Genomic DNA, 24,080 nt, shown 5'->3' on the forward strand with positions numbered 1-24,080 from the left:
GTTCTTCAAAGTGTCCCTCTTGGCTGTAGCTCCTCTTCAAAATATCACTCTCAGCTGCACTGAGTTCCTTCTGTTTGTAAGCTCATTTATATGGCTCCAGTGATTTAATTTAAACCCACCGTGAGTGGGTAGGGTAACACCTCCATGGAAATTATCCAATCAGAGTCATCACCCACAGTTGGGTGGGGTGCATCTCCAGGGAAACACTCAAAGAATTACAATCTAATCAACACCAATATGTCTGCCCACACAAGATTACATCAAAGATAATGACGTTTTGGGAGACATAATACATTCAGACCAGCACATTTTGTTCTTGCCATGGGCGTTCACCCATCCCCTAAGAGTTGCTGGAGAGGTGGCTTTTTCCCTCCCATCTTAGTTGTTCTGAGGATAGAATCAAAGTTCTTCCAGGTATTTGATCTAGAAGTTCTGTTTAGACAGCTTGCTTTCTTTTTATTTATGTGTTTATGCCCAGCTAACTATTCCCAAATCCTTGACCCACAGAAACTGTGAGATAATAAATGTTTATAGTTTAAGTAAAAAAAAAAAAATGTACCTTTGAAATTTCCAGAGTAATGAGTTATTAAACTTGTAGATTTAAGTACACCTATGTGGGTTCCCCTCCCCAAAGACTCTCCCTTCTTTACCCCTGTTAACCTCTGATCTGCTTTCTGTCTCTGCAAATTTGCTATTTCTGGTCATCTCTTATAAGTGATATCATACAATATTTATCTTTATGTACCTGGCTTATTTTGCTGAGCATCATGTTTTTAAGGTCCTTCCATGTTGCAGCATGTCTCCAAATATGATTCTTTCTTGTGGCCAAATAATATTCCATTGTATGAATGTACCACATTTTGTTTATCCATTCATTTGTTGATGGACGCTTGGGTTGTTTCCACCTTTTGGTTATTGCTAATAATGCTGCTATAAACATTGGTGTGCAAGTATCTGTTTGAGACCCTGCTTTCACTTTCTTTGGGTGTATACCTAGAAGTGGAATTGCTGGGTCATACGATACTTCTATATTTAACTTTCTGAGGAACTGCCATATTGTGTTCTACTTGCTTTTCTTGATAGCACTAACTACCATCTAATGCACCATTGTCTATATATTATTCACTGAAGTCTCCCCCATGCTAGAACAGTAGAAGCTAAATGAACATTTGTGCAATGAATGAATCAATTCTTACCATGCTCTGGGCTAGTTGTTTTTTTATACTATAATCTCATGTGATCCTGTAATAATTCTGCAAGACAAGTTTTATTCTTCCTTTTCACAGATAAGAACAAGAGACTCAGATCAGTTGGAATTACTTCTGGGGTTCTGGGGTCTCAGAAACTTCTGCTCTCTGTTTCCACCCCCACCCCTGCCTTCGTACAGGGTTTCTTGAGTCACACAAGAGGCTGGGTTTGTGCATGGACCCAGTAAATAAAGTAGACAGAAACACTGTATCCTGATCAGGCAATGTTTGATATGTCCTGGAAGCAGCCAGGCATGTAAACACATCAGAAGCAAAGTAAGGGAGAAGAGAAGAGAACTTTAGCAGACTTCTGATCTATTCCTACTCCTCACCTCTGCCCCATTAGGTATCTTGCGATCAACTCACTTCTTTGGAGATTCTTTAAACGGTGACTTCACTCTTTGAAAAAAGGGGCCCAGAAGGCATCAGGACAGCCATGACTTGAGGCAACCTCCAAAGGCATTAGCCAGTTAGCTTGCTCGTGGGAGAGACCATTGCGCCCATTTTCCCACTGTGACCCATCATTCTAACACTCACCCAGCCTGCGGAAGTATGGGGAGCATGGGAGACAGCGAGGCAGGCACTGACTGCACAGATGGAGAGAGGCCCACACTACAAACCCCCAAGGTGCCCGGTGCTGGCTATTGAGAATTACAAAGATGAATAATACACAGCATGCCTTTAGGAAGCTTACAACCCAGCAAAAGAAATGGACAGAAAGCAAAATCGTTGGTATATTTATTTATTCAATCCCTTGCCTTGTTCCGAAAAAGGATTCAAGGTAGAAACTGGGAATATGATGTATGAGGCGGGACGTGAGGATGGTCTCTTCCACCTCGGGAGTCAGGGAGGCCTCAGGCGCTGGAGCAGGGCCTGGACGAAGCAGTGTGGTGCCCTTGGTGAGCCATCGGGAGGTTGGTGGGACTGGAGGGGGTGGTAGACGACCGTCCATCCAAGGTATGTACTGGGAGCCTGGCTTTTCCCTTAAGGAAGTTACAACCCAGGCAAGTAAGCAATGACTTGTATGTCCCCCTCATCCACACACTCCCACCCCCACCCCCACACCTCCCCACCAACTCTCTGCTCTCAGAGAGCTGCTCTCGGTGTTTGGAAGGCCCTGGACTATGGGAGGTTGTGGCATTTCCTGTGGTGGCTGAGGCAGATGCTTCCGCAGGCCTTGGTCCACCTGGATCCCTGAGCTTCAGGCTGCACCAATCCCAGTCCCAATAGTAGTTTTGGGTTCAGAAGTAGCACCTTGTATTCAAAAGCACATAGCGGTTTGCAGAGCTGCTTCGTACCTACCATCTCATTTGTTCCTCTGTAAAGAAGGCTGGTTACAATTTTCCACTGTACAGAAGGGACAACTGAGGCTTAGAGACTCCAAGTCTTGCTCCCCGAAAGTTGAAGAGCCAGGACAAGAGTCCAGGGAGAGGGGACAGGCCCTGCCCACACAGGTATGCAGCAGGCAGGGCCAAAGCTGGTACACAATCACGTAGTGGCAAGAGAAGGTTCTGTAGCTGATGGGAAGTGCTTGGACTCTGCAGTCAGACTGGGCCAGGTTCAAATCCTGCCTCTACCAGTCATTAGATGTGTGCCCTTGGCAAGAAGCCTCTCCTCCATGCGCTTCTGGTTTCTCATCAGTTAAATGAGAACAACAATATTAATTTGTAGGGTTGTCATGAGGATTAAATGGGATGATGCTTGCAAACATACCTAGCAAAGTAAGTGATGACAAGAGCCAATGTTAATTAAGTGCTTAGGTTGTAGCAGGCTTTATGTGTATTGTCTCATTTAATCCTCCAAGCAACCTACAAAGTAGATTCTCTTTCCTCATTTTATGGATCAAGGAAACTGAATTTCAGGGAGGTTAACTGAAGCACCCATAGCTCATAGTAATGAAAACTGAAAACTGGCTCCAGAGCCCTAGTGATTAAGCGCAAGGCCTCATCTCATTTCATTTATGAACCTTTGGCCCACCCAGGCTTGGCCACTTGCCAAGTTTAAGGAGGTGACCCCTCCCCAGCCTCAGCAGGAGAGAAGTGCCATGGGAGTGTAGGCAGGGAGCCCCGGGGGACCCTGGAGAGGCCAAGCGACCCTGACCTTGGAGGAAATGGTCAGCAGCTGTGGCCTTGGGAAGGAAGGGCTGGGAGGTCATGAGCATTGGGCAGAGCTGCATGGCCAAGGTGGTTGGTGGCTTTGGACTAAAAAAGTGGTGACCTGGAATCTAGCAGGCTGGGCTTCCCTTTCCCACTTCCTTCCCGCGCTGACTGTCTTGCTGAGTCACCTCCAGGAAGTCAGGGCAGTGAGATGGAGAGCCACGAATCCCCCTCACTGCATGACCCTTGGTCAGCCACTTCCCCTTGCCAGGGCTCAGTTTCCACATTTGTACTAGGTCTCCAAGGTCAGGTTAAGGGCTTTTCAGAAGGCAGTGCTTCCTGGAAGACAATTTAGAACAAACGTCCACTTGACCAGTAACCAATTAGGATTTAAGTTGCTCTGGCTCTAGAGAAACACCCCTGTGCTCCCATGCAACTTGCTGAGTTCTTACAAGGGTCTTCATTGTCACCAACAGGTGATAGGACCAGGAGGGCAGTGGAGGGGCAGATCCTCCATCTGGCTGGAATGGGCCTGGCCTCGAGGGGCAGCCTCCACGAAGGGCTGCCTTCAAGCCCTAAACCTCCGCTAATTTAGGCAATATTCTTTGACATTCAGTGCCATCCTCTGCCCAGCCCCCTATGTTCTGTCTGCCTGAGTTTTTAATGAGTACTGGACTTTGGCGAGGGTCTCTAATAGATGCCCTGTTATTCCAGGTGCAGGTATAATCTTGTAGAACAATGCACAGCCAACTTGGGCCTTCTCCCAGCTTCCAACCGTGAACACTTCCAGCCCTGGGCCATGCAGTCACTCTTTCATTCACTCATACCCCAGAAGAGCTTTTTTGCAATGCAAAGTTCCAAACCTGCTTGTAAGACTTATCCCTAATGACACCATATTCTGAAGTTAATATGAAATCATTTCTGCAATTGTCAATTCTTAGCATTTGACAGCTCCAGCTCTAAGATCCAAGGATGTCAGTGGTTTAGAGGAGTTCCAGTGAGTTAAGGAGAGTTTGTTTTAGGGCTCAGGGGATTGCCTGTGTAGAAAATAGAGTGGGTGTCAATGGCATCCATTTGTGCCTCCTACCACTCTTGGGGTGGTGACACTACAGAGGAAGAGGGTTATAGGGCACATGGACTCTAATTATAAGGTTCTCCACCTACAAGCTGAAGTCCAATTGACTTAGTGTGGCTTTCAAGGTCCTTCTTAATGTGGCCTTGCCCACTGCCCTAGCCTCAAAGTGCAGGTTCCCTCCTCTTCTTTGGGTTTTGGCCTTTTCTCTTGGCTTCTGTAGTTCCCCATCTTGCTGTATTATTTCATTTTTTTTGTGTCTTTGCACATTTCTCTGTATCTGGACCACCACTTCCCCACTTTTCCCATCTCCAACTTTGTCCGTCTCATTCAAGACCCAGTCTGCATGTCACTTCCTCCACGACATCTCCCAGACCTCTGTCATCTCCCTCGGAACACCTCTGAACTCTGTACACGTTTCTGTGATTTCCTTTTCATCCTACTTTGCAGTTGTTTAGGTACATGTCTGCATAGCTTCTTGACAACCAGGACTATGGCTTGGTGGCATTTGTGTCCCTAGGCCAAGTCTAGAGCGTGGAGGGTGCTGGATGCTCTATCAGCATCTATTGGAAGGGATGGAAATGAATTTCCCAGAGCTGACCCGAGTGTTCTTCCGAAGCCTGTTACTGAGGTTCAGAGGCAGCATGATAGCGGAGAAGGCTAGGGGTGCTTGGGCTGAGTCCTTGGCTCTGCCACTAACAGGTTCTGCATCCCTTAGGGACCACCTGTCCTCTGCCAGGTTTCAGTTTCCTCTTGGAAACATGCATTTACTTCTCAGGTCTTTCTAAAGCTAACATTTTGTGATGTTTCTGGGAAGTCTGGAAGGCTGCTTTTGCAGAGCTTTCCAAGATGCTAACCTTAAGACATTCACTGGGCTGTTTTCCTGGATTCACAAACCCATTCCATCAACACATCCTGGTGCCCACTCAGGGCTGAGCCAATTCGAGGTCTGGAGGCACAGGGACAAACAGACTTGGTCCCTTCCCTCAAGGTGGTCGGAGAGGACTTCCCAGTGGCGACGGTTCCTGAAACAATCAGGGCAGTGTAGTTCCCATGGAGCACAAAGCATGTAAGCCGCTGGGTGTGGCCCATGGCGTGGACCAAAGATGCGGACTCAGCTGCTCCTGCACACCAGGGAATGGACGTGTGCCTGTGACAGTTTGTGTGTGCGCATGTGTGCGCAAGACCACAGAGGGAGCTGAGAGGTGACAGGGCCTGGGCTGGCACGAGTTATATCCCAGAGGCCCTTGGGAAAGAGCTTTCCAATTAAAGGCCTGGCTGATGGAGGCTGGGCTCCCTTGATTATGTAATAGCCTGGGAAATTGTCGTCTGGGAGAGCATCTGATGGGGAGGGCTGTGTCTTAGCAGGGCTTCACCATTCCCAGAGGTGAGCTTCGAGTTGATTTGCAAATGAATCGGGATCTGCAGGTAGTCAGAAGGAACATCCCAGCAGGGGCAGACAGTCCACTTCAGGGGGGAGGGCACACCTGTCACAAGGTGATGGCAAGAGAACTCACATGCAGCTGGGCACACGGTCTCTCTCCCGGCTCCTACCACCCTCAGGTCCCTGCAGCCAGCTGGAGCACCTGCTCTTCCTGAGAGGATGATCTCTGGAGGCTGGTGTGTTTGTAGGGGGTAGCACAGGCCAGCTCTGCACCTACCAGCCCAGAGGACGCATGTTGTGTGCATTGTGACAATGAAAGAACACGGTGCCAGGGAGCCTTGTCTTCTGTGGTGCATAAACTAACTGCCCCTTTCTGCAAGCTGGGCACATCCAGGACAGCTGGCTGGAAAGAGAGCATGTCACATTTTAGACTTCTGGGAAATGATGAGGGCTTTAGAGTAAAACAGACTCTAAGCCTCAAGCTTCCCCATCTGTAAAGTGGGAATAATATTATTGCTGCTTCCTGGGATTATTATTGTGGGGTTTAAATACATGGTAAATGCTTATCCTAGAGCTTGACACAGTGAGTGTGTAATTATTGGTTGCTGTGATTATTTCCATAAAAGGCACACGTCTATGAAGTGTTCCTTCTTTTTGATTTCTACTCCACATACTGTCTTTAAAAAATTTGGGATGCCCTCCAGGGGGTAGGGGAACTAGCGTGAGAATGAGGTGGTGCAGAGCAGTTTCTGGGCAGAAGTGTGAGTGTACCATCAGCACCAGCAGAAAAGACAATCCTTCTCCACAGGCTGGGACAGGAGGCCTGTCCATCAGTCAGTCCAAGGAGAAACAGTTTGGAATATGGATTTGGGCCTATAGGCTGAGCCAGGCTGAGCTGGACTCTGCAGTGAGACCCTGTAAATCATATCCCTGGGGGTAGCTTCCTGCCCCCAATCCTTCCCATCCTTTTGGCAGTCTGGGTGCTAGCCTGCTGGAGTTTGGAAGGGAGAAGGGAATTAGAGTGTATGGCAAGGCCAGAGTGACCCCTTTGTCACCATGGACATGCTCAACACTGATGCAGTCTGGGGGTCTCAGCAGCTTGGCTTGAGGAGAGTGGCCCAGTCTTTGACTTGGTCCCCAAGATGGCCCACAGAGAAGTGACTGCGTCATAGCCTTGGCTGTCTGGGCCTGCGTGGACATCCCAGGGGACCAGTGTGTGCTTTGGCTGTGACAGCCAGTGTCTCTTAGAAGGGGCCCAGCAGTCCTGGCTGATCTCCCCTTCATGGCAGGATCCAGACTCAGATGCTGGTGGGTAAGGGGCACAGGGCCTGGCCCTTGGAGGGAGCAGCTGTGGGGTCAGACAGGTGCAGACCCTTAGCAAAGCCAGCTGGGCCTGAAGTTCTGATTACGGCAGAAGGACTGGCTCGAGACAGAGCCCCAGATAGACACCCCATCCCCACAAAGACACTAGAAGACAACCACGGCAGGTGAGCAGAGGCAAGCCCAGGACACCCACAGGGCACATGGCTTATGGTGAGGAAATACAGTCTAGCCCTGGCTGGACCTGGGTTGCCCACATCCTCCCATGCCTAGGCTGGAGCTCGGGGGGGAACGGCTGAGGCTCCTCATCCACGTGGTGCCAGTGGAGCCACATAGACTTCAGGGCCTTGTGAGCTGTTCAGCTGCCCTCCATTCCAAAGACAAGGACAGTCGTCTCAGCCACACCCCGTTGCATGCAGCTGGTCTCGGGGCCACTAGCAGAGGGTGGGGAGGGACCAGCAGCTTCCATTGCAGGTACAGGAAGGCAAAAGAATTCCAGGCACCCAGTTGGAGAGCTGGGATCTGCTTTTGCTATGTTCAGAAGCGGGTGTGGTGTCCTGGACTTGGGTTCGGTCAAAAGAGTACAGCTCCCGATTCTGCCCCACCCTGCTCTGTAACCCTGACCATGAACCTCAGCCTCCTGGAGCTTCAGCTCCCTCACCCATAAAATCGGGGTCCCAGAAGGCCTACATCATAGAAACTCTAGGATCCAACAGAATTGGAAGCAAGACTAAAGAACTTGGGGAGTGACTTGGGGGAGGTGAGAAACAATGAGAGGAAAAACAAAGTTTGTCCAGCCTCCACCACCACAAGGGTCTTTAATGTTCTAAATGCCCATCTGTGATAAGAGCTTCCGTTGCCCAGGATCCTGTGGTCCACCCCCAGGGGGCAGCTTCTTCTCTGACCATGGGTCCCATCCTGCAAGCACAGAATTCCAAGCCTGGAAACATCATCAGGATGTTTGGCTGTTTCTTTTTGCTGTTTCTGTCTTGATCACCAGACCTGGCTCCCCCTGATCCATCTCTCCTGGAAAATCTGGGGTGAGCCTGTTTGGCTGCATGCTTGAGGCCCCCACCTCAAACTAACTCCTCTTTGAGATTGGGTCTGGCCTCTTGGCTGGGGGCTGTATAATCTGAATGTGGAGCCTTGGCAGCACTGGGCACCTGGCCTCAAGGAGGTAGGGCCATTGTCTCCATCACTGTAACCTGGAGGCACCATGGGGATGGGTCTCTCTCAAGAGGTGGGAGACAGTGGTCCTGCTCAGGCTGAATATTGCCTGCAGTGTGGTTGCAGCTCCAGCCAAGAGGCCGGTGCGTAGAGAGGAGTGGAAGCAGGAGGCAACCCCTGGGAAGAGGAAATGGACAAGGCAGCTTCTGCAGTCCTGCAGGAATTCTGATCCCCTAGCCAAGAGCAGCTCGACTAATTACAGTCTCCTCCCACTTGGTGGGAGTGGGGTTCCTAACAGCATTAGCCTTGGCCAGGGCTGGCTAAGGAGGGCAAGGTTGAGCTGGGGTGTGGGGAGGCCCTGTGGGTCTGGTGGCCAGCTGCCTAATGGGTTGTCACAATCAGGCCCCCAACGAAGGGGCCGGGCTGCTCAGCCTCTCTCTGGAGCAGAGCCTCCAGGTCCCAGTGGCCCAGGAGTGCAGCAGACACAGATGCCTGCCAGGAACAGGCTGTGGGGATTGCAGAGAGTAAACAACGGATGAGAATCGCCTTGCAGACCGCACTCGATGGAAATCTCCCCCACAGCCACATTGCAAAATGGAACCAAAATAATTATTCAGAGCAGCAGTTTTCAGAATTGCTCTTTGGCAGGCAACACACACTGTCCAGCTTTCCAGAGAGCCCAGCACAGAGGGGCCTGCCCTCGCCTCACCCCAGCAAAGCCAACAACCCATTAGGTGGGGACTCAGGTTCAAGTTCAGCTTTGGCAGAGTCCTGGCCCTTCCTTTCAACACTGTCCAGGGGATCTGGAAGCAACAGAGGCCCATCTGGAAACAGTAAACTGGGGCACCTTGCCCTGGCGACCCATCACCGCTCAGCTGGAGCTGCCATCCCTGTGGGCTCACGTGACTGCCAGAAGAGCAGGGAAGCAGACCCACTCGGTCAGCCTTACTCCACCGGAGAGTCGCAGTTGCCTAGCCAACGGCGGACATGAACCCGATATTGAACTTTTCCTGGGAGGTAGTCACACATTCCTCCCCTCTTTTACCCACGGTCAACACTAATTCATAGAAACAAGACATACAGAACTATCTTTCTAGAAAAGCCTTTTAGATTTAACAGGCTTAGTTAACATTTATTAAGGCTTTCTTTAATAAATGGAACCCTGCTAGGAACCCTGCTAGTCTCTTGCATCTATTTTATCTCATCATCCCTCATGGCAGCCTTTGAGGTAGCCATCACTACCTCATTTTAAAGAGAAGGGAAGGTAAGCGCAGAGAAGTTAAGAAACCTGTTGAACATTGCACAGCTGGTGAGTGGCGGAGACAAGCTTTGAGGTCTTTAATTTCCTGTTCTAGTGTCCCTTGTCTTCCCTCACACCATTATATTTCTCTATTACCTCATAGGCTTGTCACAAGGATTAAACATAATAACACACATGAGGCATGTTAGACTAGGGCATGGTTCTGTGCATGTTCATTTTCATTACCACTGCCCTTCCAGAGATTATTTATTTAGTACTGTGGGATGACTTTGCAACTTGGATATATTGGGCAGTAGTCTTTCAGATGCTGCCTAATTCCAACTGGTTTAAGAAAACTGAGAGTGAGACAGAGAGAGAGAGCTTGAGTTTTGTCCCGTTGTCTCATTTTACTAGGATGCATGGGTGGCTGGACCTCAGGCATGGTTAGATTCAGAAGCTGATGTGTTGTAATCAGGTCTCAGACCCTTATCAGACCCTTATTTTCCTTACACTTCTTACCTTTGCTCTTTTTTGGATTGATCTCAGTCTCATCTGCTGCCTTGGAGCTTCTCCCTCCACACAGCATCACCAAGTGCCTGTAGGGAGTAGAGAAGGGCCATGGGTCCCTGGTGGCTCCTGGCCTTCACCATCCCAGCTAGTGACCCAAATAGAAAAGAATCCTTTCCTCCCAGCTGTAACAGTGTGAAAAATCCCAGGGAGCTGCACTGATTGGCTCAGATCACATGAGCTATTGTGACTGGCTGGACAGCTGGTGGCCTGCCCACTGCTGTGGTCAGGGTGGTGGGGTGCTGTGATGAGCAGCCCCATCTGAAGCATGATTGGAGCTGGGGAGTCTGGATCCCTGAGATACTGTTACCTGAAGAGCAGTAAGAGAGGATACCTGACAGACAATAGGCAATGCTGTCCATTACCCTAGGATTGGGTGAAAAGCTCAGTCAATGTTAATATGACATGTCATTTTCTAACGACTCATCCCTTCAACCTCACAGATGAGGAAACTGAGGCTCAAAAGCATTCGGTGCCCTTGTTATGTTCTCGCAATGAATTTCCGAGACCATCGAGTCTGCAGTCTGAGTCCCCTGTTCTTCCACCTCATCCTGCTGGAGGAGGAAATCAAGGTGACCGTGACCTTTCCGGCATCTCTGGCCCCACCCCAGGTCTCTTGGGGACGCTGAGAAAACCTGATTGACAGCTGGTGGGGTGGGAGGGGGTGATGTGTGGCACTCATTGGCATTTCCCCAGCTGTTCCCAGCCCCCAGGACTTTCAGTGTCACTTTGGCTCCGTGACATTAACTGTATCAAAGCTCTCAGCAGCAGAGCTTGATCCCTTATTCCACTCTCTGTTGACTCACCCAAAACTCCTGCCCACTTTAGCCTCCTCTAGGCTTTAACTGAGTGCTGAGTTTGAACCCCATCCTAAGCCAGGTGCAGGGAACTCACGGATGAACGGTACACTCTCCTTGCCTTCCCAGGGCTCAGCAGGCTGCGAGTGGAGACAGCACATCAGTAAGAACATTGCAGTGTGACCAGGATTCTGATCAAAAAGCTCAGCATTCACAAAGAGCCCACTGGGGGCCAGCTACTGTGTTAGATTCCCCTAATCACGGAGCTTATATTTCACTAAGGGGACATAGTCATCAGACAAAAGATTAGATGCAAAAAAAAAAAGATGACACAAATGTGGATAATTGATGGGCTCTAAAGAGATATACTGTGGGAGTGTATAACTGAGGGCGCAGTTTGGTTGGAAGGGGTCAGGGAGGGCTTCCCTAAGGAAACGACATTCAGGATGAAATCCGCAGGTTGGAAAGGAGTTAGCTAGATAAGGAGGAATGTACAGGAAGAGTGGTCCAAGCAAAGGACACCACATGTGCAAAGGCCTTGAGGCAAAGCGGAACTGAAGAAGGCCCCTGTGACTCAAGCGGATTGAAGGGGAGATGAGGCAGGAGGGGTGGGCAGGGCCAGTAAAGGCCTTGGAGACCACGGAAAGGAATTTGATCTTTGTCTTAAAAGCAGTAGAAAGCCACTAGAGGATTCAGGCAGGACGAGCTTGGGCCCATGGGGGTGCAGGTTAAACTCTGGGTGCTGGTTGGAGACAGGGACACCCACTGAAGGATGGGTTCTGTAAATCAGAAGCCACGAGAATGCCTCAGAGAGGTCTCCTCAGCTATACGTGGCTTGCATTCTAAGAATTCTGTGTGCCTGGAAATTGAGTGCAGAGGATGGGGACTGTACTGGGAGGAGGGGAAAGTTCTTGTTCTGTTCCAGTAAGCATGGGTTAAAGAAGAGCTGTTTTCTTGACCAGCCTTCTGAGGGTTTTTCAACTGCAGATGTACAGTGGGAATCTCTAAGAACTCTGTGTAGTAGGCAGTTTCTTCCCACCGTGTTTGACCATGGACTCTTTTGTTGGGAAAGGCTGAAGGCAAAGGCACTCATTAGAGGTTCTTGATTTGAAAGATGACAATCTGATTCCAATGTGAGGACTTTCCTGGTGGCCTGTGGCCCATAGGCGTGGGGCGATACTAGACATAGGGAGACTTGTAAATGGGCCATTATAAGAAACACGGTGGTCAGATCTGATGTCCATTCTTTGGAGTGGTCCTGGGCACAGGACAGGGAGGAAGTTCCAGAGCTGGGAGCTAGGCCAAGGCCATCTCACACCCTCTCTGCCCCCATTCCTGTGGCCTTTTTTCCTCTTTTCCCCAGTTCCTGCCCTGAGAGTTTCTGTGCTCTGGAAATATCCCAGGCTCAAAATCAGAACCCGGAGAGCTCTGGACAGGCTAAAAGTATGGGTCCCAGGGTACAGGATGAAATGCCACCAGGACAAATGCTTCAGTGGGATGGCCTTCATTTGTGTCCACAAAGCTATGGCATGAGTGAGGGGCAGAGCAGAGAGAAGGGAGAGAGTAACCGTTCCCGGATGCCTCCTTCCTCTTCGAACATCGAGTTGTTTAATGATCATTTAACAATTGTTGGGCACCGGACTAGACACTGGGGATAGATGGACACACAAGACAGACTCGGCGCCAGCCCTCCTGGCGCAGGGCCTGGGTTTATGTCTGTGTTGCATTTAATTCCCCTGATAACCCTGCTTCTGGCTGAGCCACAGCCACCTTTGGGGAAGGTTGGCCCAGCCAACCTGGTTTAGGGAAAGTGCACTGGCTTTGGAGCCAGAGAAGCCGGCGTTAGAAACCCTGTGCTCTCGTGAACAGCCCCTAAGCTCTCTGAGCTGTTTCCATCTCCACCTTCTGTATAGGCAGGAACAAGGGCTCAGTGAGATGCCATGTACCTGGCATGCCACATGCTACCTGGCACAGAGCAACTCTCAGTTCTCATCCTTTCTTTTTCCTGCCAGAGCTTGACCAGGCAATTTCTAATAGTCTGGATTTTCCCAAATAGAATTACACACTCTTTGCCCATGCTCAACGCCATCTGCAACAAACCTGATTTATTTGTATATTGGGAGTCCCCAAAACACCCTGCCAGATACATAAACCTTCTACATTGAGGAGATAATCCAATCATTTTTATTTGTTTTTTGTTTTGTTTTGTTTTTGTTTGTTTTTTGTTTTATGTTTTTGTTTTTTTTTTGGTGAACGTTCAGATTTAAAGAAAGCGGACACATGCGTACTTTTTTGGTCTGCTTTACGCCATGAAGTATGGTGGGAAAAGCTGAGGCTGTGTGGTCACAGCCTGCTAGCTGTGCAGAGACCCAGCCCTCTGAGCCTCAGCTTCCCCTTCTGTGAAGGGTGGGGGGTGGTGACACCCCTTCCTCCCAAGGTGGCTGGGACAAATGAGTGGGGTGCAAAAGCAATTTACGAACCAATAAGTGTTAGGCCTGAAAAGCATCTGCCTCCCTCAAGCTACTCAACATCTACTCTTTAAAGTACTTAAAGGGCCCTCTTAGGAAACTCAAATTCTCCCACTGTCCCCTTCCACCGGAGGCCACCTATCTGAGAGACCCCACCGTTCCTGACCCAGCTGCACTCTGTCCTGTGGTTAGAGCAGCAGGCCTGCAGCTCTGGGAAGTCTTTCTCCGCTGGGCCCCTGGGGAGGGAGCCCAGCCCCACTTGGTGGGGGAGAAGACAAAGCTGGGGAGGGGGCGGGGAGGCCAGCCTGGGAGAAGTCGGATGAATGCTGTGTCGTATTTTTCAAATAACTCCATGTCCACAAAGCTAAAAATGAGGTTTGGCCTTACATATTTTATATGTGTGTGTGTTCCCAGTATACTTCCTTCTAATTTTTAAAAAAACCATACGTAACGCCAGGGACATTTAATCCATATGGTTCTGATTCCTTAACATTTAAATCATCCAAATGTTGTTTTGTAGGATCTATTTGCAAATCCCTTTACATAAGCTTTTAACTCCTTCTTTCTCAAGAGCATCAAGATGGGGGCCCTGGGCCAGGCCTCCTCCTCTTCCAGTTTCCCCACTTCCCCCCCAAAAAGTGACCAGAGGCCTTGATTCCTCTGCCACAGACACCAGCTCGGGTCCTGCCTCAGGGCTGGCTGTGGGGAGCCTGGTGGGAGAATGAAGAATAGACAGGCCAGGTCTGTACCCCAGCTTCACCACTTCCTGGCCATGTGGCCAAGGGTGAGTTAACCTCATCGAACCCACCTTTCCTCCCCTGTGAGATGGGATAAATAATAAACACCTTGAAAGTTGTTGGGAGAATTAAGTAACATGATGTGTGTAAAGCCCTTAACTGAGAGATTAAAGTTGGCCCTTCACAAATGGAGCCTTCCTTATGATCCACGGGGGCAGAGCTGAGCACACCAGACAGACGGGCAGATCGTTCTTGAGGATTCTGAGACAGCAGCACCAGGACAGAGAAGCTGAGTCCAGAGGGATGAAGGAGGGTATTGCCCCTGGGAATTGGGGGTCCAGGCAAGGATCCAGTGGCCAGGGTGGCCAGGAGGGTGGGAGGGGTCATGGGCCTGATACAGAAGGTGAGAGACCATTAGGGGGACATGGTGATGTCAGGGGTGGTACAGCTCCCAGAGGGACCTTCCCACTGCAGGGGCCGTTGGCCAGCTCAGATCTGGACACCACCAGCGTCTGTGCCTGCAGAACAGGATTTGTTTCACTGACAATTCCAGACGGAGCGAATCCCAGACACAGCCACGTCTCTGGGACCGGAGAGCAGATGCTCAATCTAAAATTAGGCTGCTGCCTGCGACTTCATCTAGGCTGCCGGAGCTGATCCGCTTCTTACATCTGTCAGTGTGTGGAGGAGGCAAAGCAGAGCCCTGCCTTCCTGCTGAGGCCGTGGAGCCAGGATGACAGCCAGCTGCGGGCCCAGGGCGCCACGGCCTGCCCGTCATGCTTCACCCTGAGAGGGGACTATAGAGGTGCAGGCAGGAGAACCCTTGGGTTCTCCGCTGGACGACCCCTGGGAGGTTTAAACAACCTGTCCACTATCACCCAGCCCATTAGCTTCCAAGCAGGTCTGGAGCCCGACTCCAAATTCAGGCAGCAAGGAAACAGGCCCTTGGGGGTGACATAAAGGAGCGGGGGTGTCAGGCTGCAGCCGAGGGAGATGGTCACCAAGGAAAATCTCTTCCCGCCTCTCGTTTCTCTGCCATTCCCTCCTCCATGCAGGCATTGTCTGGCCCTTTCATGGCCTGCCCAAGCTGGGCCCTGCGCTCTGGGAAGAGTGGCACCCGTTGGAGGTCTGTTGTGCGAGCCGAGCCCACAATCACAGCCCTCATTCATCTCGCCTAATGCTGCAGCTGTTGCAGTGGTCTGCAGGACCCTCCGGAATATGCCAGGCTGGCTCCCCCAGCAGGGCCTGTGCACGGGCCGCTCCCTTTGCCGGTGAGGGCTTTCCCTGGATCCCTGCGTGGCTTCCCTCCTCATCTGCTTCAAGTGTTTGCTCACATGCCACCTTCTCTATGAGGCTTACTCTAACTACCCTATTTAGATTTGTGACTCACCTCCCACCCCTGTACTCCTGACCTCCTTACGCTGTTCTCCTTTATATCCATAGTCCATATCGCCCAATATATAATTCGCTTATTTATGTTTCTTGTTTATGGTCTGTCTCTTCCCTCTAGAACATAAGCTCCACGGGACAGGGATATTTGTCCATTTTTTTCACTGATAGACTTGTAGTCCCTAGAACTTGTAGTCCCTGGCCCATAGTGGGTATCCACAGAACGTGTGCCAAAGACTGTATGAAGTCAGAGGAGGTATAGGTACCTGGGCCTGGGCGGCAACCTGCCTTTGCTAGACACTGGTCACGGCTCCTCCAGAGGAAGCCCATGTCCAGGAAACGGGGGCACTGCTGCCAGCACTGCCTCTGGCCTCCCTGGGCCTCTGCTCACCAGGGGGGCTGACTGTCCCTGTCTTGCCTTTCACAGAGCCTGGGAGGTGAGAGGAGGGCATGGGTGTGGTTGTGCCCCAACCTCTGAAGGGCTGCCCAAATAAGCGTGAGGCATCCGGTTGTTCACACAGCATCGTTGAGCACCTACTAGGTGCTGGACTCCTACTGGGTGCTAGGGGTCCCCAGAGGAGTGACACCAGTGCCCATCTTGCCAAGAGGCACTCCCAGATGAGTGGGCTCCTCCAGATGTGAGGAGGTGGGACATGCCCACCTATGTCAGAGACTTCCTGGAGAAGCAGAGCTCCAAAGAAAAGACTTTGGGGCCCTCCTGAGCTCCAAGGGAATTCATGCCTGAGCTTTCCTCCCATCTTCAAACTGTTGACCCTTCACTGCCCAGCCCAGACCCCAGACAGTCCAGCCATCAAACCCACACGCCTTCCTTCCTCCCCCAGGCTCCCAGCCCTTCCTGCCTGCCCGGGCAGACATTGCCCCTGCTCCCAAGCTTCCCTAACCCACACCTCTCTAAGTGATTCCCAGAGGGAGCCGCTGCCCCAGGCCAGTGATGGGTGCTCATCCTCCCCGTCAGAGGTCTGGGGCCAGGGGTGGCTAAAGCCGCGGAAAATACTCGCAGGAAGGCCTGGAGGCAGACAGCCCTCAGAGGGGTTATTTTCAGGCTGGAAGGCTGGCGGCTGCTGATGGGTGTTAAGTGCCTAAAGGGATCAATGGGGGCTTCATCTACATTCCCAGGCAGAGAGAAAGGCCACCATACTGCACAGCTATGGGCAGCTCGGGGAGAAAGCTTTCCCAGGCGCCCTGTTTACTGGGCCCTTCCTCGGTGCTGGCCATAGACCCCTCAGAGCTCTCCCAACCTAGTGGGGGTGTTAAACATAAATACTTTACTATCATGTGATACATGTTTCAATGGTGTATGCAAAGGAAGTTACGGGAGCATTGAGGAAGGGGGTATTTAATTTTGCTGAGGGTAGGGGTTGGTCAGGAAAAAAAATAAGGAAAACATGACATTTGAAGGGGAACTTATAGGAGGAGTTTGTGAAGTAGTTCAGGTGAGTTGTTGGGGGAGATGAAGGGATGGAGGCCCAGGTGGACAGGAGGCTAAGGAAAGGCATCCCAGGTAGAAGGAGCAGCATTAGCAAAGGCATGGAGGATGAAAATTCATGTCGTGTTTAGGGACTATGAGCTGTCTGCCCAGGGCCAGGCCCTTCCCTGGGCGGGATTCCATGTGGGAGTCCCCAAGGCCAAGGGATGGAGGGATCGGAGTTCTCACCTCCTGCCTTGAGGGTGGAAGTGGGACAAGAGCATTTCTAGACCCCTTTGTTGTTACTGGATGAAAGCTCCTAAAAGTAGCCTTCACTCCAACCCTCACCCTTCCCTTATGCATCTTTCCTTCCCTTTCTGTGTCTTCTGTGTCACTCAATTCTTTTATTCACTTCCATCATAGTTATTTTCCAAAGCGTGCAAAGCCTCTCTGAAACCAGAGTGCAGGCAGGAGCCTCATTTCTCTTGCTGTGGGATCCCTTCCTGTCCTCCACCACCCTTTCCCACCCCAGCCCCTCACCCTGGGCTGGCCACAGGGGTGGTATCAATCATGGTTGAATGAAAGTCAAACGAGGGGAGAAGATTTCAAGGCTGTCCCAGAATTTCCCTTTCCCTTGTACTGTTCCTGGAACTCTTTTCCTTGTCATACCTACCTGTTACTCTTTACCTTGTCTTCATGTTTATGGGGTATGATTTAATCCTTATTTCCCCCCTTCCCTCATTTTATGAGCTATTGGCAAGGACTAAATCTTATTCATCGTAATATCTCCCAAAGAGCTGGAGTGCAAGGAGGACATCTTTTATTTAGCATCTACAGCATGCCAGCTTCTGTTCTTAACACTTAAAATGCATTATTGCCTTTAATTTCATCAACTCTCATTTAGTCTTTGAAACTTTTCTCTGAGATGTGTTAAACTCCCCATTTTACAGCTCTGAAAACTAAGACTCCTGGTTGCTGAGCAGCTAGGATGTGTCAGAGCAAAGACCTGAACCCAGATCTGTCTTAATTCAAGCCTTAGAAGTTGATGCTCTGCTGCTCCACCTCCCCTCGGCGAGCTCAGGGCCTGGTGCACAGTAAATTTATTGTTGGTGGTGATCTTGCAAGTTGTTCCCTTGGCTTGGGGAAAACCTGTTCTTGCAGCTGCCAAGGGAGTGTGACTTGACTAATCTTCTGATTTCCTGGAACCCAGAGCCCCGCCCTCCCCACCTGGGGTCCCCTGGGCCCTATGGGAGTCCCCAGAAACATGGTGAAAAGCCAGAAAGGCTCAGGCTGGGCCAAACTCTCAGTCAGAAGTGTAGGAAGGGAGGATGCTTTTGCTGTTTGGGGAAAATTAGCCAGTGGGCTTGAGACCAACTGGCCTCATGTAGTTGTTTACTAGACCTGGATGGCTGGAGGGGCAGTGGTTTGTCTAGGCAGCTCTGAACACCTGTGTCGTTCTTGAAGCTAACACATGGTTATGCACAGAGATGCACATACGTGAATAAACTACTGCACATGGTGAGGCACAAGCCAGGACAGTCTGTGCCAATGCTGGGGGCTCACAGAGCCAAAGCCAGCTGGGGGGCTGCGAAAGTTTTTACTAAGGAAGTGGCCTCAGAGCTGGCCTGGAAAACTTGGCAAGTTCGGGAACAGTGAGAGATTCTGTATGGTGGGAGCACAGGGTGAATGGGATGGTGCAGAAGAAGCGGGGTTTGAACTTGAACTGAGGCTCCGTTATTGAAGACACTAACAGGCAGGATTGGTTTAGCTGGGAGGGACCCAGCTGAATTTGTTTTAGCGAGTTCTACCTGTGTAGAGAATGGATTGGCGGGGGAGGCTGGGCAAGGAGACCAGGGAGAAAGCTGTTGTAACTGGGGGATGATGGTAGCCTGGACAGGAGCAGCAGAGATAGAAGAGGGATTGTGGCTTCGGGTTTGGAATGATGTGTGCCCCCATAAATGAAAATAAGCAGCACAGGAGGGGGAAGATTCTGGGGTAATATACTGAAGTCACAATATGGGAACAAAGTAATAATTGCTGCAGTTTATTGAGCACTTACTATGTGCTGCGTACCCTATCAAGGGCTCTATGGCACTATCTTGTTAAGTTTTCACAGCAACCCTGTGAGATGAGGAAGTCAAGACCAGCAACACCCAGTAACATGCCCCAGGTCACACAGCTACTAAGCATGGAGCTGGGGTCTGAACCCACGATGTGTGGCTCTGAGTCCTGTGCTGTCACCCACAGCATAAGGCAAAGGATGAAGTAAGTGCCTGACTGAGTCAGGAAACTGGAAATGGTCCTCAGGCTGGGGAGAGAGGCTGGGCCTGAGTCTGCTGGAACCCCAGGAGGTGAGTTCCATAAACTGTAAGCGTCTCCAGGTCTCTGTCACACAAGGGAAATGGTTACCTAGGTTAGGAGTAAGGTCTGAAGCTTCTTGTGCAACGGATCCATGGAGAGAGTTCCCACCACAAACATATGCACACACACACACACACACACACACACACACACACACACACACAAGTAAACAGTAAAACACAAGGCATCGGTATCCAGGGACTTATATCTACAGCCAGGGGGATAGAAGGGACATAGGGGTTGGGAATAAGTTGGGCAATGATCCACAACTAAGTATAAGACTTAAACATAAATAACTAACCTGGAGGGCCCCCGGTGCAGGTTGCTCAGCTCCACCTTGAAAGCTCTCCCAAGAACAGTATAGCAGCCCCAGCTCCTCAAGCACCATAGTGTGTTCCAAAAGTGTATCTCTAATTTGGTTTTTAGGAGCTGGAAACGAAATTTCTGAGAGACAGTCTTCTAGATGGCAGATCAGATGCCAACCCCACCCTCGGCTTCAATCTCTTTTAGCCTGTGAAGTCTCTACAGCTGGCTTTACAGCAGAACCAAGCCCTGTGTGTGTGAATGTATGTGAGTCTGTGACGTTTCCATGGAAACAATCATTCAGCATTCCAGCCTGGGACACCTGGACCATGGTTTTACCGAATTGTAGCCCCAGAAGTAAAATGACTCTCATCTTCCTCACTTCTCCCTCCACTTGCTGTGTACCTTCCCCAGTCCCTGATCCCCAGGCTTGGCAAACAGCTGTGTAGCCTTTACTAGGCTGCATTGGATGATCTATTCACCTATCAGTTTCCATTCTGTGACGGAGCTCCTAGAATACAGGTCTGTATGCTGTATGTTCCCAGCACAGGGAAGGTACCTGATTCATGTTTGAGGAATGAAGGAATGCGGGAAGGCCCCCAGGGTGAAGCTCTGGGAATTTCTCAAGAGTTGGCCCAGTTACCTGCAGGGGATGGGGCTGATAGGAAGGAACTGGCACCTGGCATCACCTGCCTTCTGAGCTGGGGTTCATCCAGCTGCAGGGTGGGAAAGATGCAGTTGGGACTCAGGCAGCTAGCCTCAAGGCAGGACTGCCTGCCCCCACCCTGTGACCAGCCTGGAGCTCTGAGGCCTGAGCCCTCAAGACCTCCTGGTTTGAAGTAGGAATTGCCATCAGAATTGGGGTGATGGCTGAGTCTGGAGGTGGAGGCCAGGTGACTTTGGTTCTGGGAGGAGCTAGGTGAGAATTCCCAGGCCAACACTCCTAGCCTGGAGGATGGCCACAGCGGGACAGGGCCTGTGTGGTTGAGAGATGAAAAGCAGGGCCTTTGGAGGGCTCAGGGGGAATCAAGTATAACTGCATCTGGCACAGTGAAGTTGCTGGAAAAATTGCACTTTCATTCATCCCTTTCTTTCTCCCTTTTAATGTGTGTCTGAGGATTGGAGTGGGGCTGTCCTAGACAGCCTGGGGGCTTCAGAGGAGTTGGCCTAGAGAAAGGAGTTGGTGAGAGAAATCCTAGGCTATGGAAAGTTGGAGCAAAGGAGCAGTCCGAGGAGAGAGCCTCAGCAGGCAGCCATTCCAGGAAAGGTGCCTTGGCCCAACCTCTGGAACATCCAGTCCAGTCTAACTAAGAACCCGCCTTCCATCCCAGCCACCCAGCCCCCAGCCAGGGAAACTCAGCCATGGCTCTGAGTTGGATAATTCTGCCATTCCCTGCCATTCCTGTGGTCAGTTTGCTTTTGGAATTTGCCTCCCAGGATTCATTCATTCACTTGACAAACATTTGTAGTTATCATTCCTGGGAGGAGAAAAGGATCAAGATGGAAAGCGCCCTACAGTTCCCAATCTGGAGGTGGGGGAGGTGACCCCCACCCCCTACCCCTGCAACTGAGTACAGTTTGGGGTGGTGGTTGTCTATCAAGCTGCCTGTGACAGCACAGGAAGTTGATTAATTCCTTTGGGAAGTGAGGAAGGCTTTCTGGGGCAGGATCATCTCTCAAAGGGGAGGAGCCACTCAGCCTGGGGCAGGGGCAAGGCCTTCCTTTGAACCTCTGTGTGAATTGCAAAAAGTCACCCCCTCAGGACAGATGGAGCAGGCTGGCAAAGGGCAAGTCCGACTGAGCGGTAGGAAATGCAGCTGGTCAGTGGCTCCTTGCATGCCTGATCAGGGAGCAAGGCCCTTCCCTTTGGGGCTTTGTCAGAGCAGAGATGCCCCAGTTACCACTGAGATTGGGTTCTGGGAGCTGACAGAAGATAGGGTAGACTGGGGGTGGGGGTGGAGGTGGGGGTTGGTCTACAGAACAGCTGGGAGGCCTGGCAACTGGCATTGTCAGTGGGTGTGCAGTGGCATGCATGGGAGTGTGCAGACCCACACCCAGCTGTAGTAAAACCTCCCTTCACTCCCTGCAATCTCTAGAGCCTCGGCAGCCTCAACCCCGGCACCTAGGAGTATGGAGCCCCTTAGGGAGTCAAGGTGCCCTCCATTAAAGCCCACAGTCTGGGAAGGGATCTGTTTGATCTGACTTGGCTGTGGAGGGAGCTTGGGGCTCTGCTCAGAGCTGTTGTATGGAAAAGGCACAGAAATCCCTAGGGCCACTAGCCTTGTGCCCTGGGCCCAGACAGCCTCTGCTCAGTAGAAACCCACTCCTTGAGGCAGGCAGGTTGAATTCAAGGCCATGATTCGGAGCCAGGGGAAGGCAGGAGCCCTCCTGGAAGCCCTGGCCAGCTTAGTGGTTAGTTACCCTGTGGGTCCTCACGCTTGCATGATCTGAGTAACTCCTTCAATTTTGTACCCTAGGTATAGCTTCCGTCACTCTAGTCCTCGTTGGCAGCAGGCTCCATAATCTCCCCCTTAGGCTGTTCCCTGACAGCACAGGCCAGGCCTGGAGTCTGCCAAACTCAGGGTCAGCCCTGGTTCTGCGGTGGCAGAGTGTGACCACAGGCAAATCACCTGACCTTTGGGGCCTCAGTGTGTGCATCTGTAAAATACAGATAAGGATGGGATCTCAGTCTGGCTTCTCCTCCCTTCCCTGGGAAAGCAGAGGGTGGGGGCCTGGTTAGGGGCTTACCCCAGTGCGAGTTCTGGCTTGGCCAGAGCTTAGACCATTGTGACTCAGGCCCCGACTCCTGGGATCCAGCAGCTTCTGGTAAAGTCAGGCCATTGGGAAGCCCCGGGTGCCCCCGTACCACCCCCCACCGTTGGCCAGAGCCCAGGGAGGCCCCGGGCAGGCCCGCCCCGCCCAGCGCGCTCTAAGGCGGATTCCCGCCTTGGTATGCTCGGGCTTCCCGGAGCAGGGCTGGCCCTGGGGAGGAAGGCGGGGTTCAAGCACTTTGGGGAAGGCGATGGACGTCCGCCGGTCCCGGGTGCGGTTGAGGCGGGGCGCCAAGCGGCGGGTCCGGCGGCGGCGACCGGGGCTTCCCTGACTGCCCTCCCCGGAGGGCCGGGGAGGAAATGACAGCGCGGGAGCCGGAGCGGGCGCGGAGAGAGGGGCGGCGCCCGGAGTGGCACGGCCTGTCACCGAAGAGGCCGCCGCGCAGCCCCCTCCCGCGACCGCGGGGAGCCGGGGATTCCCCAGACGAGGAGCACCCCCCCCCCCCGCCGGCAGCCGCGCAGCCGCCGCACCCCGGTCCCACCGTGACCCCCGCCGCGGAGGGTTCTCAGCCGGGCTGACAGAGACGACCCAGCGCCCGGCAGCGAAGCCGGGCAAGTCGAGGCCGAGCGGGTCGGAGAGGCGCCCGGGGCGAGCGGCGGGGTCCCCCAGGCTCAACGACAGGAAACTCTGGGGAGTGAATGGAAAGAAGTGGGTGGTCTGGCCTCTGCGACTTCCCCTGACATCACTGCCCAAATAAGGAGCTTCCAAGCGGCCGCGGGGCGACCGGGAGCCGCGCCCGCCGCCAGCGCCGGCCCGCAAGCCCGCCCCGCGCCCACCCCGCGCCGCGTGGGCCGCCAGCAAGCGCCCGGGGCACCGCCGGGCGGAGCCGAGCCGGGAGGAGCCGAGCGAGCGGGCGCTGCCGAGCCGCGCGGAGGCCGGGCGCGCAGCCCAGCGCAGCCCAGTCCAGCGCGGCGCAGCCCAGCCGGGAGGAGCGGAGCCGCCGCCGCCCGGCAGGTAAGGAGTGAGCGCTCCGCGTGCCGCCTCCCCGCTGCGGCCTGGCAGCCCCTGGAGCGGGCACCGCCGAGCGGGCTGGCAGTCCTGGCTGGGGCCGGGAGGGGAGGGACTGGCGGGCGCCAGGCCGGTGGGACAGGGCTGGGCGCCGGTGCAGGAGCGCCTAGACGTCAACTCCCCGGACCCTTGGTGCACGGGGGGCGGGGGTGGGGGGGCTATTCCATCGCAGCCTGGGGTTGGCCGGTGCACACGCTCTCCGCCTGCGTTTCCCAGACACTACTTCTGTCACTTAGGATGACACAAGCGTTCCCGCGTTCACACACTTCTCTCGCACACTCGTGCCTGGCACAGCCTCCTTCGCCGTTGTCGTACCCAGCCTCCTGTACCCGGCGCAGACCTTCACCCCGCCACGCCGCTCACCCCTCATACTCTCATACCCGCTCAGGCACACTCGGTGGGAACTGCTGAATGGGTTTGGCAGCCCCAGTCACGCTTCCCCCTGGAGGCGGTGGCACTTTCAGACTGTCAAAGCCGACCAGTCTTGGGCTCCTCCGGCTCATTCTGAGTGAGTTAAACTAGCACTGCTCTGGCTTCTCCCCGCCCCCCCCCCCCCTTGCAGAGTAATAGAGGGCACCTGGCACAGGGGATACAAGCCTAGGGAGGTTGTACCTGGCATGGTCAGGGAGGGTGTGGTGCAGGGAGCTGCTCCGAGCCTCACAGCCT

The 24,080-nt window shown here is 52.5% G+C and overlaps 1 protein-coding gene across 4 annotated transcripts in view; it reads left to right on the top strand.

Moving 5' to 3' along the window:
- Nucleotides 1-24,080, top strand: part of HIVEP3 (HIVEP zinc finger 3) — a 508,675-nt gene that overhangs the window by 344,697 nt on the left and 139,898 nt on the right. Inside the window, exon 1 of one of the 4 annotated variants that reach the window (XM_037827531.1) lies at nucleotides 22,549-23,360. The exons of the other annotated variants lie outside the window; for them this stretch is intronic. The gene's annotated coding sequence lies outside the window, so the exon portion shown is untranslated. Of the gene's footprint in view, nucleotides 1-22,548; nucleotides 23,361-24,080 lie in introns of those variants that run through there. 4 annotated transcript variants of the gene reach the window in all.

Source organism: Choloepus didactylus, chromosome 2, assembly GCF_015220235.1.
Source record: "Choloepus didactylus isolate mChoDid1 chromosome 2, mChoDid1.pri, whole genome shotgun sequence".
Taxonomy (NCBI): Eukaryota; Metazoa; Chordata; class Mammalia; order Pilosa; family Megalonychidae; genus Choloepus; species Choloepus didactylus.